The 13,960-nt window shown below is 46.6% G+C and overlaps 2 protein-coding genes across 2 annotated transcripts in view; one reads left to right on the top strand and one right to left on the bottom strand.

The window, feature by feature from the left end:
• The window catches only part of LOC125739650 (E3 ubiquitin/ISG15 ligase TRIM25-like), a 122,108-nt gene extending 115,930 nt beyond the window's left edge, over positions 1-6,178 (top strand). The window contains exon 5 of the mRNA XM_049009973.1: positions 6,092-6,178. The gene's annotated coding sequence lies outside the window, so the exon portion shown is untranslated. The remainder of the gene's footprint in view (positions 1-6,091) is intronic.
• LOC125739602 (NACHT, LRR and PYD domains-containing protein 12-like) overlaps positions 1-13,960 on the bottom strand; it is a 926,911-nt gene that overhangs the window by 881,796 nt on the left and 31,155 nt on the right. The window lies entirely within an intron of this gene.

Here is a 13,960-nt window from a genome sequence, read left to right as displayed (position 1 = left end):
TGTGTGATCCTACATAGATATTAATTTATTAATTTGACAAGTCCAAACCTGCTTACCTGATTCTCCTTCCTAAAACAAATTAAACTCTCCCCACACAGACGCAAACAAATATGAGAAATATGACATTTTGAGTTTGTGCTTAATCTTCATGTGTCCAATGTGAAAAACAAACTTGTGGACTGGCAGTACATATAAAGGCTCGTTCACAGGTTTGTACATCCCTGTGTAATACACCTGATACCATATAACAGCTAAACATTACACTGCCTTTGTGCTTTAAATCAGCGGCATCTCGGGAAAAATTCAAATCAAATATCAGCTTTTAAACAAACAAATTAATTCTCTGCATAATAGTTGTCACACTCAAAGCCGGACGGAACGGCGATCGTGCGAGGCGAACGGGCAGGAAGCAGGCAGACGGGCAGGAAGCAGGCGGAAGTCGGGGTAAACCAGGGAGTTAAACAAACTGGGAGCAGGAGACATGAAACGCCGACTTACATCAATGACAGACCAGGAAAACTGGGGAGACCAGGACTTAAATGCACAAGACTGATTGAAAGCAAACGGACACAGCTGGGTACGATCCGGGAAACACACGTGGGTAAGCAGGGGGCGTGGTACACAGGAGGAGCGGACGAGCCGGGCATGACAGAACCCCCCCCCAAAGGCGCGCTTCACCGGGCGCGCCAAGGAAGGGGGCGACGGACGGGACGAGGTAAACCAGGACCTGAAAAACAAAAACAGAATCAATGACACGGGACCGGGAACAAGACGGAGACACAGAACAAAGCCAGGGACAAGACGGAAGACAGAAGCTGACAAAGGGACGGGAAGGCAGAGAGACAGATCAGGAAGGGAGAAACAGAGGGAACAGGAGGAACAAAAGGAGCGGGAGTGACGGGAGGGAACGACGGGAAACCAGGAGCGGAGCGGGGCAGAACAAAGGGACCAAGAACAGAGGACAGCGGGACAGAGGCAGGAGGAGGGACAAACACTGGCGGGACCGGAGCAGGAAAGGGAGAGAAGGAGGGGGAACTAAGGGGAGCCCGAGGGAGCCCAAGTGGGCGACGGGAGGCAGCCGGAGGGGCCGCAGGCGGCCGGAGCCGGAGGGGACCTCGGAGGGGCAGAGGAGACAGGGCGAGGGACCCGCGGAGGGGCCAGGGAGGGAGCACCAGGGAAGGGGACGAGGGAGCTGGAAGGGGCCAGGGCGAAGGCAAGGCGAGGGGGGGAGCCGCCGCAGGCGGCGACGTCCTCCGACGGGCCGAAGGTGGGGGCCCCGCAGGCGACCGAGGAGCCGCCGTCGGGGAGCCCGCAGGCGACCGACCAGGCACCGGAGAGGGGAGCGAGGCGGGGCGACGAGGTCTCGGAGGGGGACCCGCAGGCGACGTCCAACCCGGAGGGCCAGGCCCCGCAGGCGCCAACCGAGCCAGAGCGCAGGCGAGGGAGGGCGAGCCAGGGGGCCGGGCGGGAGGGACCCAGACATCATGCCCCTTGGTCGGGGCCGAGGACGCCGGGGCAAGGAAAGAAGGGACAGGAGCGGGGCCAGGGACAGGAGCGCCTGCCCGGGAGCTGCAGGTGGCTGCAGCGGGGGCGCCTGCCCGGGAGCTGCAGGCTGCAGCTGCGCAGGCGAAGGCGGCAGCGGCGGCTGCGCAGGCAGCGGCTGCGCAGGTGGATTCTCGAGCTCCGGGGCTGCAGGCAAAGGGAGTTCCTGCTCGGGAGCCGGATCCGCCGGCTGAGGGGGTGCCTGCTTGGGAGCGGCAGGCAGGGGGAGCGCCTTGCGCGCGGTAGCTGCAGGCGGGGGGACTGGCAAATCCCGTGCGGGCGAACCGGGCATGGCCCCTTTAAAAGACCGGGGCACACGGGGAACAGCGTCCCGCACAGCGCTGGCCCCCTTATTGGCCAGCCGCTCAGGCCTGAAGCAGTACTGCTCGAGGGGCGGTGGCAGCTCCGCGGCAGATGGGCGCTCTCCCCGCACGGGGAAAGGCGCCTGCGAGGGCAGCTTCGCAGCGATAGTGACGACTGTGTCAGTCGGAGAGTTCTCGTGCTCCCCGGCTGAAAGGTAAGCGGGGAAGAGTGCGCACGCTCCCAAGGAAATCGTCAGGGGGTCCGCTGGCCTCTTCCTCCTCTTCCTGCGCGTCACGGAGGCCGCGGGAGGTTGCTCCACGTCCGACGGAACAGGTGGTTGTGGAACCTCTTCCGCGGCACTCGATGCGTCCAACCCCAGTCTCCGCGCTGTCGTTCGCCGAACTAGCTGGCAGAGATTAGACCGCACCTCTCCTAGGCAATGCCTACCCTCAAGGGGGGACATCGCAAGCAGATCACAGCTGCGATTGGCTAGCTCCAGCGCGACGGGATCCTCTCGGATGTCGGGCTGGGTGAGCCAGAAGTATACCTCTTGCAGCAGACCGAGACGTTGGTTCTCGGTCTGCTGCGGCATCTCTTTGATTTGGTCTGTCATTCTGTCACACTCAAAGCCGGACGGAGGCGAACGGGCAGGAAGCAGGCGGACGTTGGGGTAAACCAGGGATTTAATAAACAAACTGGGAACAGGAGACATGAAACGCCGACTTACATCAATGACAGGCCAGGAAAACTGGGGAGACCAGGACTTAAATGCACAAGACTGATTGAAAGCAAATGGACACAGCTGGGTACGATCCGGGAAACACACGTGGGTAAGCAGGGGGCGTGGTACACAGGAGGAGCGGACGAGCCGGGCATGACAATAGTTTTCTTGTAAAACTCTGCCTTCTGCTTAATTTCTATCCTACAACATAAAATTGTCAGATTATAGCTTGTTTCATGAAAAAAACAAAGACAGTAATAATAAAACTAATATAATTAAATAATTTAACTAAATACATGTTTGTTGTACATATAATCTACCATTTTATTCTCCAACTCCAATGTTTGCCTAGTCTGCTCTACTCAGGAAGCTCCTCCCACTGTCACACACACGACTGTGAGAGAAAATGGAAGTGAATTCCGTTAGTGTTTGTGGTAAAATGGCAGAAGCCAGTGTCGCACTGGATCAGAACCAGTTCAGCTGTCCGATCTGTCTGGATCTACTGAAGGATCCAGTGGCTCTTCCGTGTGGGCACAATTACTGTATGAGCTGCATTAAGAGCTGCTGGGATCAGGAGGATCGTCTTGGAGCTGCCCCCAGTGCAGACAGACCTTCACACCCAGACCTGTTCTGGGCAGAAACACCATACTGGCTGAAGTGGTGGAGAAACTGAAGAAGACTGGACTACAAGCAGCTACTCCTGCTGACGATTATGCTGGACCTGGAGATGTGGAGTGTGACGTCTGTACTGGGAGAAAACACAAAGCTGTCAAGTCCTGCCTGGTGTGTCTGGTCTCTTACTGTGAAACTCACCTCCAGCCTCACTATGAGTCTCCAGCTTTTAAGAAGCACAAGCTGACTGATGCCATTGGACCTGAACAGCCCTGTGCTGTTTTTATACCTCCTGTCATCTCTATTGTACAATGAGGCTCTCTGGAGTCTCAAAAGCGGCCAATTGTAATTTACCGTCCTCTGCTCCCTGTGTCACCAACAGAGATCAGCACAGTCAGAAGTGGAGGATAGCGAGAGGATCTTCACTGAGATGATCCGCTCCATTGAGAGAAGACGCTCTGAGTTGACAAAGCTGATCAGAGATCAGGAGAAGGGTATAGTGAGCCAGACTGAAGGACACATGAAGAGACTGAAGCAGGATATTGATGAACTGAAGAGGAGACACTCTGAGCTGGAGCAGCTTTCACACACAGAGGATCACATCCATTTCCTCCAGGTAACAGAACAGCTACTTTGGCAATAAGAAAACCAGAGCATTCAAATGGATGCATGTTCTCATTTGTATTTCAGCTAGTCTGTCATTGGTCAGATGTTAATGGTCCTGTTAATTAGATCCCCATACACATTTGTTTTGATAAAGCTATTTAATCAGACTGTGTGTCTGTAGAGGTACCAGGATCTTCCTGTCACCCATGAAGCTGGATTTGGACCCAGAATCTCTGTCAATCTACATTGGTATTTTGGGAATGTGATGAAGGTGGTTTCTGAACTGAAGGATCAACTGGAGAATGTTTGCAAAAAGAAAACGGCAGAGATCTATCATACAGGTTAATAAATAACCTCATTTTCCAGTCTGTTCATGTAAATATACAGTAGACCATGCAGAGAGAGTGTGCAGTACAGTCAGCCTCACGTTTGTGTGACCAAGTCAGTTTCTGTTTTCAATAAGACTAAGTCTTTGTGAAAACCAGTGAAAGAGCTCCACATTCTACTGGCTAAAAACCCCATATCACAGGAATCATGCTTATTCTATTTTATGGAACTGAAAAATCTGTATCACATGGAATTTACAATGATTAGAAGGTTGTTCAACTGTTATTGTCCCTCCAAACAAACTGGATGTTTGCCAAAATATAGTTATAGATTTATTTTCTAGAATCATTAATTACCACTATTAAGCTAAAAGATCTAATATAAGTAAAATGCTTCAGCCAGGTCCAGGAACAGAAAGATGAAATAGTGAAAAAGTATCCAACACATTTCAATAACTGCTTATCCTGTACAGGGGGGTGGGGAGCCTGGAGCCTGTCCCAGGTGGCACAGGGCAGGGGACACGATGGATGGGATACTAGTTTATAGCAGAGCACACACTCACACACACAATCACACACTAAGGACAGCTTAGAGATCCCAATCAGCTGACCGCATGTTTACAGGCTCTGAAGGTTGGGGAGAAAACTCACGTTAGGAGAAGAACCCCACACCATAACCCCCCCTCCACCAAACTTTACACTTGGTACAATGCAGTCAGGTAAGTACCGTTCTCCTGGCGACTGCCAGACCCAGACTTATCCATCAGATTGCCAGACAGAGAAGCGTGATTGGTCACTCCAGAGAACACGCCTCCACTGCTGTAGAGTCCAGTGGTGGCGTGCTTTACACCACTGCATCTGTTGGTTTGCATTGCACTTGGTGATGTAAGGCTTGGATGCAGCTGTACGGCCATGGAAACCCATTCCATGAGCTAATCTGAAACCCACATGAAGTTTGGAGGTCTGTAGCTAATGACTCTGCAGACAGTTGGCTTCTGCACACTGTGCACCTCAGCATGCCTTGTCCCCGCTCTGTGATTTTACGTGACCTACCACTTCACGGCTGAGTTACTGTTGTTCCCAATTGCTTCCACTTTGTTATGATACCACTAACAGTTGACCTTGTAATATTTAGTAGAGAGGAAATTTCACCAATAGACTTATTGCACAGGTGGCATCCTATCACGGTACCACACTTGAATTCACTGAGCTCCTGAGAGTGACTCATTCTTTCGCAAATGTTTGTAGAAGCAGTCTGCATGCCTAGGTGCTTGATTTTATACAACTCTAGCTATGGAAGCAATTGGAACAGCTGAATTCAATGATTTGGAGGGGTGTCCCAATACTTTTGGCAATATAGTGTATGTGGATGTCATGCAACAGTGGAATCGGACTGCTTTAAGTCTAGTTTATGGAACCTGGTATTTTATGGATTGTATTTTTAAAATATAATGTAAATGAGCTTAAATGATTTAATTAAAGTTAAACAAACCATAAACAAAATGTTAACAAAAATTGCCATACAGAATGATCATACTGTTGGTTAGTATTAGACATTTATATTTTTATGACAGATAATTCAACATGAACTAAGAATGAGCTAAAAAAGTTTATTTCATAAGCAGTGGATGTGTTTTCATATTTATTACACTGTTACAAGGTTTCTGCATACATTTACCACAACTGTGAATATGACTGTGAGCTTGTCCTCTGTGATGTTTTTAAAATGTGTGGTTTGGTGTTTTTTAATAACAAAAATAAGAGCTAATAACCATAACATAACATGAACTATAGAGAGTGGCCTAAAAATTACCTGAGCACCCCCCCCCACACACACACACTCTCATATTCACAATTCGATATTAATATCAAAATGAATCAAGCCTATATTACATAAATTATTGGATGCCATTTAAATTACTTATTTATTTACATATGTACATATGCATTTGTTTGAGAATGACTAGAAATATCTTTACAGGGTGAAAAGTTTGGAAACAAAACAAATTATTATTTAGATGCTCAGTGTATCAGTGATGCAACTGATATAATTTTGCAAGAGGCCAATAGCTGGTCACCAGAGGAAGGAGAGGGAGGTCAGAGTAAGAATCCACCTTTCCACTGTGTTCAGGGGTATGTCTGTATTACTGCAGTGCCACTGTGAGTGTTTTGTGGGACACATTGCATCTAATAATCTTATTCCTAAATTGTGTGGATTTTAAAAGAAGAAAGTTTGACCAAAATATAAAGTAAATCATTTGGTCTTTTGGAATCACATGTAGTGCAGCATAGATGATCAGGCATGTAGTGAAATCAAAATGCTGTCCACGTTGGTTTTAATAAAAAATTGAAACGCTGCAGTCAGAATATCAACTTAACTGTCCATTCTCGTTGTTGCTAAATATGCATGTTTTTTTAGACTTCACCAAGAGTTAAGATTTTTATTTTAGACTATTTTTATCAAGTTAATGTTTTATTGTGCATAAATAATGACTGTACCTATTAACCATATCAGAGAGATATTACCTGGTACATTGGGCGGAGCTTAATTCTCCGCTTCTGAGTCATAAGAGGAAGTGGCTTATCCTTGATTCTGATTGGTCGGGGGTTTATGCCCATATATGGTATCAATACATGCTTATGCCACGTGCTGCCGATAGGGGGCGATATGGTTTTGGGAGATTGCCGTTATGCCCATATATGGTAGCAATACATGCTTATGCCACGTGTTGCCGATAGGGTGGTTTGGGGGATTAATAGAATAAAAATACATTACATGTATTTTATTAATGTGGTTTTTTCAATTACGTTTTAAGGTATAATAAAACATAGAGCAGGATAATGGCAAGCTAGCGCATACACGTTCAGCGGGGGCGTCCGTCCGGCCCCGTGTTGTTAGTAAGCGCCGCGGCGTATTTTAAAAGAAAGCACCAAAATGTTTTAAAAGAAGAAAGACCCAAAAGAAGAAAACCCTTAGTGTTATTTTAAAAGAAAAAGCAGGGTGAATTTTAACAAACATGCCCGGAAAGAAGCAGCAGAAGAGCAAATTTAAACAAGCGAAAACAACAAACAAGCCCGTCGTTTTAAAAGAAGCTATCACTCATTACATTTAACCAACACGAAAGACTTTAGTTATATTTACCAGGTTGAAGAAAGCATGCAAGCGGCAAACTTTTAGAAGAAATAGGACGAAACGATCCTGGAGCTCCGACACATGCGACTACTCTGTTTGAACAACGCGGGGCGGAATGGCCGATCGCTAGTCCGGCGTTTGGCGCATGCGCACCCACGCCGCCTCCCCTTTCAAAATGGCGACGCCGACGGAGCGCCTGTTATTTCAAATAAACCCCTATAACCGTAACGTTTTTTAAGTAATGAAGCACTTTTCTGCCAATGTGAATAATAAAGTAAAGCGCTCTGAGCATTTTCGACTGCAATAATCAGGAAATAACGCGGTTAATTCTTGTTTAAAAGAATGCATGCTCTCACTCTCGTGTGGCGCATGCGCGTAGATCCACACAGCATTTCCTTTATTGGGCCAGCTCGTTGCGTCAAGCAACTGTCAAATGGCGAACAATTGTCACAGACCAAGAATTCATGCATCTACCTTTGCAATGCAACTACCTTTTTCTCGGGTCGACATGCAATACTTGGCAATGCCGTTAGGCAGGGGTTAGCTCATCAGAACAGCAGGATGTTGTGTAGGAACGGCTGAAATTTAGGCAGCAACAAATTCTTTCGTTATAACGTTATTTTAAATTTGTATGGGTGTGATATATGCCATTTATGCAATGAGGTGGAATTAAACAACAGGGTATCCGACTGGTTCCACAAACAGCCGCACCACTAATGTGTTAAACAAAGAATAAAAAACCATTAATTACACATGCTTACGTATAAAATATATAAAAGTTTAAGGAATAAAGCACACGACAAACAGCCGCACCACTAAACAAGGAATAAAAACGATCATTACCACAAATTATGATATTTAAGTATAAAAATAAATAAGTTGAGGACTAAAGCAGTCGACAAACTACCCCGTAAACAAGGCTTAATGAATAAAATTATTTCAATGTGGCTAAAGTAGACGTACGCGATTATTTAATAGGGGGGCAAAAGCACATTTTAAAAACTGGCAATAACTCGAACGGCGGTAAAGACGGGTCGCTAGCGCCACCATGTGTCCACAGCATGTGGCCCCACAGCGGGGAAGGGGCGGTCCAGCCCCCCCCCCCCCCCCCAAAAAAAAAGTTTCCCCTATATTAAGGGCGACGCTTCGAACAAAAATACAGAAGAACTTGAAACGTTATCGACGATCAGCTCACGACGCCAAAGATGGAAATGACAAACTGGGGGTATGTTAAATTTCTTTCGCCATACTTTAAAATTGTTTGAATTGTCGCTATTGTGAAAACATTTGCGATTACTTTTGACCAAGAATTTTCCACGGTGTCAAGCCCGAGTAAACCCCGTGAAGCAGAGGATTGGAATAGCGGTAAGTTAATATCAATGATAAGCACATCAATGGATTTACTGTTTTAAAAAATTGTGGAAAGACTGAAAGTTTTATGTTCACTGTTGCAGATAAGGACGCCGACCTGTTAAGCACACCGACGGTTATTTTCAGAGATAATCGTGAAGGGGCTGTCCAAAGACAACATAAGCGGAAAAGAACGGATAGTTTTAACGGTACGTGGAACAATACCCGCATCGTGGATTTTTGTGTATGAAATGCTTAAAGACTGATTTTTGTCCTTCTCTTCCCCCCAAGACACTGCCGATGATGAATTGTTGATCGCTGCGGCTGAAAAAATTGAAGCGGGTCTAGCGACGGCAGAAACTTCAACCGACGGCGCACAGAGCGAACCTGAAGAACAGTTGGAATCTACGCCGCCGGGTACTCCTACTACAGGGGTTGTGACACCGGACCAAGGGATCCCAGCAAGCGGTGATCCAGCGACCACATCCCGGGCCTTATCGGGACCCCTGCAGAGGACGCAAGATTGGGATATTGACCAATTAACACCTTGGCAGTGGCCGGTTGCGAGCTCCCTGGACGGCGCTGTATCCCGGGCCGAGAGGCTGAAGGGGCTCAAGGTAGCTTTTTTCCTTTTTCAGGATCAAATGTGTGATTTTTTGGCGGATTTGTCTGATCAGATATAAAGAATAAGCACGGACATGGCAGAAAACTGGAGGCAGTGGAGTTTTGACGGGGGTAGAAGCATGCATATAAATGATGACGACGATGGTGAAACGCCGCTGAACCCCGATCTGCTTCGGCTGATTGATGAACTGAATGACGGACCACCGGCTGAAATTAACCCCTACATGCTCGCCTTAATAAATGATTTAAATGAGAATGGTGCTCATGAAGCTGTTGAGGATATGGACTATGTTAATATGGGTGACGCTATAGACAATGTAGACGGGTGGCTACCAAATGCTCATGTGTCTATGAATGTGGAAATGGCTGACGACAACGCGGCTGACAGCGGACCGGACAACGATGTGCAAATGCTTGACGCTGATGACGGATCGGCCATGTACGCTGAACTGCATCAGATGATTGCTGAACTGAATGGTGAGCAACCGGGTGAATTTAACCCCATTTTACAAAACTTCTTAAATGATTTAAATGATGATGAAGATGGAGCGGCGGGGGACCCTGAAATTATGGACGTTGATAATGGGGAACAACAACAACATGGTGGGGGCGCAGCTGATGGTGATGTTAATGTAATACGCAGACCACAGTTTAACAACACTGAAATAAGGCAACGCTTTCATTTTGAGGGGATTGAGCATGAGGACATAGTAGATGTCTACAGGTCTGTTATACAGACATTCCAAAATTTGGTGGACAGAGTGAACGCTTTAGCGGGGCCTGGGGATATCATACAGGTGGAACTGCAGGGCGATTCAGTGACTAATGACACAGCTATACATGTTCGAGGCGAGATCGATCTAAATGATCTGCTATCGATGGTAGACAACCTTACACAGAGTAATGCCGAGGTTTTTAGCGATGAAACGCTGGAGCTGGTCGTGCAGATTATTCATAATCGAAATGGTGGGGCAGGCAATCGGCAGAAATGAACCAAACTTTTAAAATCTGAAATTTTGCAAAAGAAGCTCAGGTGCCTTATTGTTTCTGAAAACTCTGGCAATAATCTGTGCTTTGCTTACTGCGTAGTCCGCCTCTTAAACCCTGACATGTCACATGAGATTGCTGAGATAGAAGCTAAACGTTTGCAGGAATCAGTCGGGCTAACTGTGGCCGACATGGTTTCATTCTCAAACATAGCAGAGTTTGAGCGAATGCTTGGGGTCAAAATCGTTGTGTGGTACCGCTGTGACAAGTCTGACATTTTTAAGAAATTTCAGACAAACCCCGAACCTCTTAATAAAACAATCTTTCTGTACCTTCAAGATCAGCATTATTTTGGTATAAAAAGCTTGAGTGCGTTTTTTGGTGAATCATACGTCTGTGATTACTGTTACGCCTCATACAGTGTTAAATCAGATCACAAATGCGAATATTACTGCAACGTGTGTCTCAGTCCCGAGTGCCATAAGCACCGCACAGCATACATACATTGTGAGGACTGCGGATCTTTCTGTCGATCGCGGTATTGCTTCGAGCAACACAAAATATCAAAGCAGCAACCAGGCACCGGTGGTGTACGCAGCTTATGTGCCACAGTCAAGTATTGTGACAAGTGTAACCGACGGTACACCGTCACTAAAAATAATCAAAAGGGTCATAAATGTAAACCAAATAACAGATGCGCTTTTTGTAAAGAGGACCTGACCCCTGACTGTGAGCATCAGTGTTTTATCGAGCCAGTAAAGACTGAGGCCTTGACAGACCGCTATGTATTTTACGACTTTGAATGTAGACAAGATGAGGGGACGCACATTGCTAATTACATCTGCTGCATTGACTTTGAGGGTAACTGTTGGACCGCTAAGGGGGATGGTTGTGTGGCTGAATTTTTCAAAAAGTACCGCAACCGTAAATACAAGGGGTACACATTTATAGCGCACAACTCTAAAGGCTATGACAGTTACCTGCTCATGAAATATTTAGTTGAAAATGGAGTCACTCCCCACATTATCACACAGGGCAGCAAACTGCTCTGTGTGACAGACGAGGACTTTAGCCAAAGATACATTGACTCCCTCTGCTTTCTGCCCATGAAGCTGAGCGCATTCCCAGCCGCTTTGGGTTTTGAGAGCGAAAAGAAGGGCTATTTCCCACATTTTTGGAATACCGTAGAAAATCAAAATTACGTAGGTCCCTACCCGCCACCAGAGGCATACGGTGTGCAAACCATGATGGAGAAGGAAAAGAGAGAGTTTATGGAGTGGTACGGTACTATTGCGGGTGAGACGTTTGACTTTAGAAAAGAAATGGCAGAGTACTGTAAAAATGATGTTGTCATCTTGAGAGAGGGCTGTCTCAGGTTCAGGGGTGAGATTATAAACAGCTGTAATCTAGACCCTTTTCAATGTGTCACCATAGCCTCTGTGTGCATGAAACAGTTTTGCATGAGTTTTTTGCCTGAAAATACCGTCGCTCTGACCACTCCAGATAATTACATCAAGCGACAAAAGGCATACTCCACGCCATCTATCCAGTGGCTGGAATACATCGCACATAGCGAAAAACTAGAGATACAGCACGCGCTCTGTAGAGGGGAGGTGAAAATGGGTCCCTACTACCTCGACGGCTATGCCGAAATCGACGGGGTTCGTACGGCGTACGAATTTGCTGGGTGTCTTTTTCACGGGTGCCCAGAATGCTTTGATTCTAACACACTGAACCCTGTAACAAAACTGCGTTTTGGGGACATGCATCAGCAGTTTCAGGATAAAATATTTGCCCTTAAACACACGTACAACCTCAATGTACATGTTATTTGGGAACACCAGTGGGACAAACTGAAGGCTGAAAGTGCAAGTGTACAGGCGTTCTTGAGGGAATTTGACTTTCCAGAGCGCATCGACCCTCGGGACGCTCTGTTTGGCGGCAGAACTAACGCCTTGCAATTGCACTACAAAGCAGAGGGCGACGAGCGTATAGATTATTACGACTTCACGAGCTGTTGATAAATGTATGATTGCATATAACTGTACCAACACATGACCAAGAGGTGGCAGTGTTTGTAGGGCGTATACTTTTGGCAGCACCCCCTATATAAGGGAATGTCTTTCTTGTTCTGTATGTTAACACTCACGAAGTGTGGAGTGTTGTACCTTAAGCGACGTGTCTGTTCGTGTGATTAATAAACTAGGCCGATAAAGGCTACAGAGCAAAGTGGCTGTACTCATCATTAGAATTATTATTCCGCTGCAAGAAGGCAAGGTTATGCGCTGTCGACGTAATTCTGCTAACACGAGCCTTTATCCCTCTGTCAACAAGTTTAAGGAGTACCCGGTAGGACACCCCGTGGTCATTTACCGCGATTTTGACAGTGTGGAAAACTATTTTGGGTTGATCAAAGCCAAGGTTTACCCACCGAGAGGTCTTTACCTGCCGGTTCTGCCTTACAGGTCCGGCGGTAAACTCATGTTCACACTTTGCAGAACATGCTGTGAAACTGAGACGCAGGGGGTCTGCAATCATACAGATGAGCAGAGAGCTCTGAGCGGTACGTGGTGCAGTATTGAAATCAACAAGGCTGTTGAAAAGGGCTACAAAATTGCCAAGATTTACGAGGTCTGGCATTTCCCCGACAGGACAGACACACTCTTTGCTGACTATATTAACACCCATTTAAAGGGAAAACAGGAGGCTTCGGGTTATCCCTCTTGGGTAAAGAGTGCTGAGGATAAAGAGAGATACATTCAGACCTACTTTGAGAAGGAGGGCATCCGCTTGAACCCCGAAAACATCGGGGTGAACAAAGTAAAACGCCAAATTTCCAAATTGTTTTTAAACAGTCTTTGGGGAAAATTTGGACAGAGGATAAATCAGGCAAGTACGACGCTCATCAAAGACCCCGATGAGTTTCTCATGTTCATTTTTTCAAAGCTGGTCAATGTGTCTCACTTTTCCTTTTTGAATGACAATGTGGCAATGGTCCAATGGCGGAACATAAAAGGGTTCCCTAACATGCCGCGGCACGTCAACACGTTTATTGCGGCGTTCACTACCGCGTATGCAAGGCTCGAGCTGTACAACCTCATGGACCGCTTGGGGAGGCGTACGCTGTACCATGATACAGACTCTGTCATTTTTGTCAGCAAGCCGGGGGACTGGATGCCACCTTTGGGTGACTTTCTCGGTGAGCTGACAAGCGAGTTGGACCCAGATGATCACATTGTGGAATTTGTATCAGGGGGTCCCAAAACTTATGGGTACAGAACCGCAAAAAGTAAAACAAACTTGAAAGTTAAGGGCATAACGCTGCACAACACCAATTCGAAAGTTGTCAACATCGCATCCCTCACAGACTTAGTTCACGATTTTGTGAGTAACCCACGTGACCCCCATCGAGAGATCAGGACATCTACGCAGCAAATCTTGAGGGATAAAAGGGGTTTCCTTTTGAAAACTAAGACAGTCAACAAGTGTTTCAAGGTTGTGTACACCAAGCGGCAGCTACTGCCTGACTATTCCACCCTGCCTTATGGATTCTAGTGACGGGTTCGACAATAGACTTCAGCACCCATTCTCGTGCATTATATCGGGACCGAGCAACTGTGGCAAGTCTTATTTCATTAAAAGACTGCTTGAGAATGTGGATTGTACATTGTCCAGAGTGGCTGAAAACGTCGTATGGTGCTATTCTTGCTGGCAACCATTGTATGATGATTTGTTGTGCAAAATAAAAAATATTAA

The sequence above is a fragment of the Brienomyrus brachyistius genome, chromosome 4 (assembly GCF_023856365.1).
Source record: "Brienomyrus brachyistius isolate T26 chromosome 4, BBRACH_0.4, whole genome shotgun sequence".
Taxonomy (NCBI): domain Eukaryota; kingdom Metazoa; phylum Chordata; class Actinopteri; order Osteoglossiformes; family Mormyridae; genus Brienomyrus; species Brienomyrus brachyistius.
Note: the sequence above shows the minus strand (reverse complement) of the source record. Positions and strands in the feature narration are given on the sequence as shown.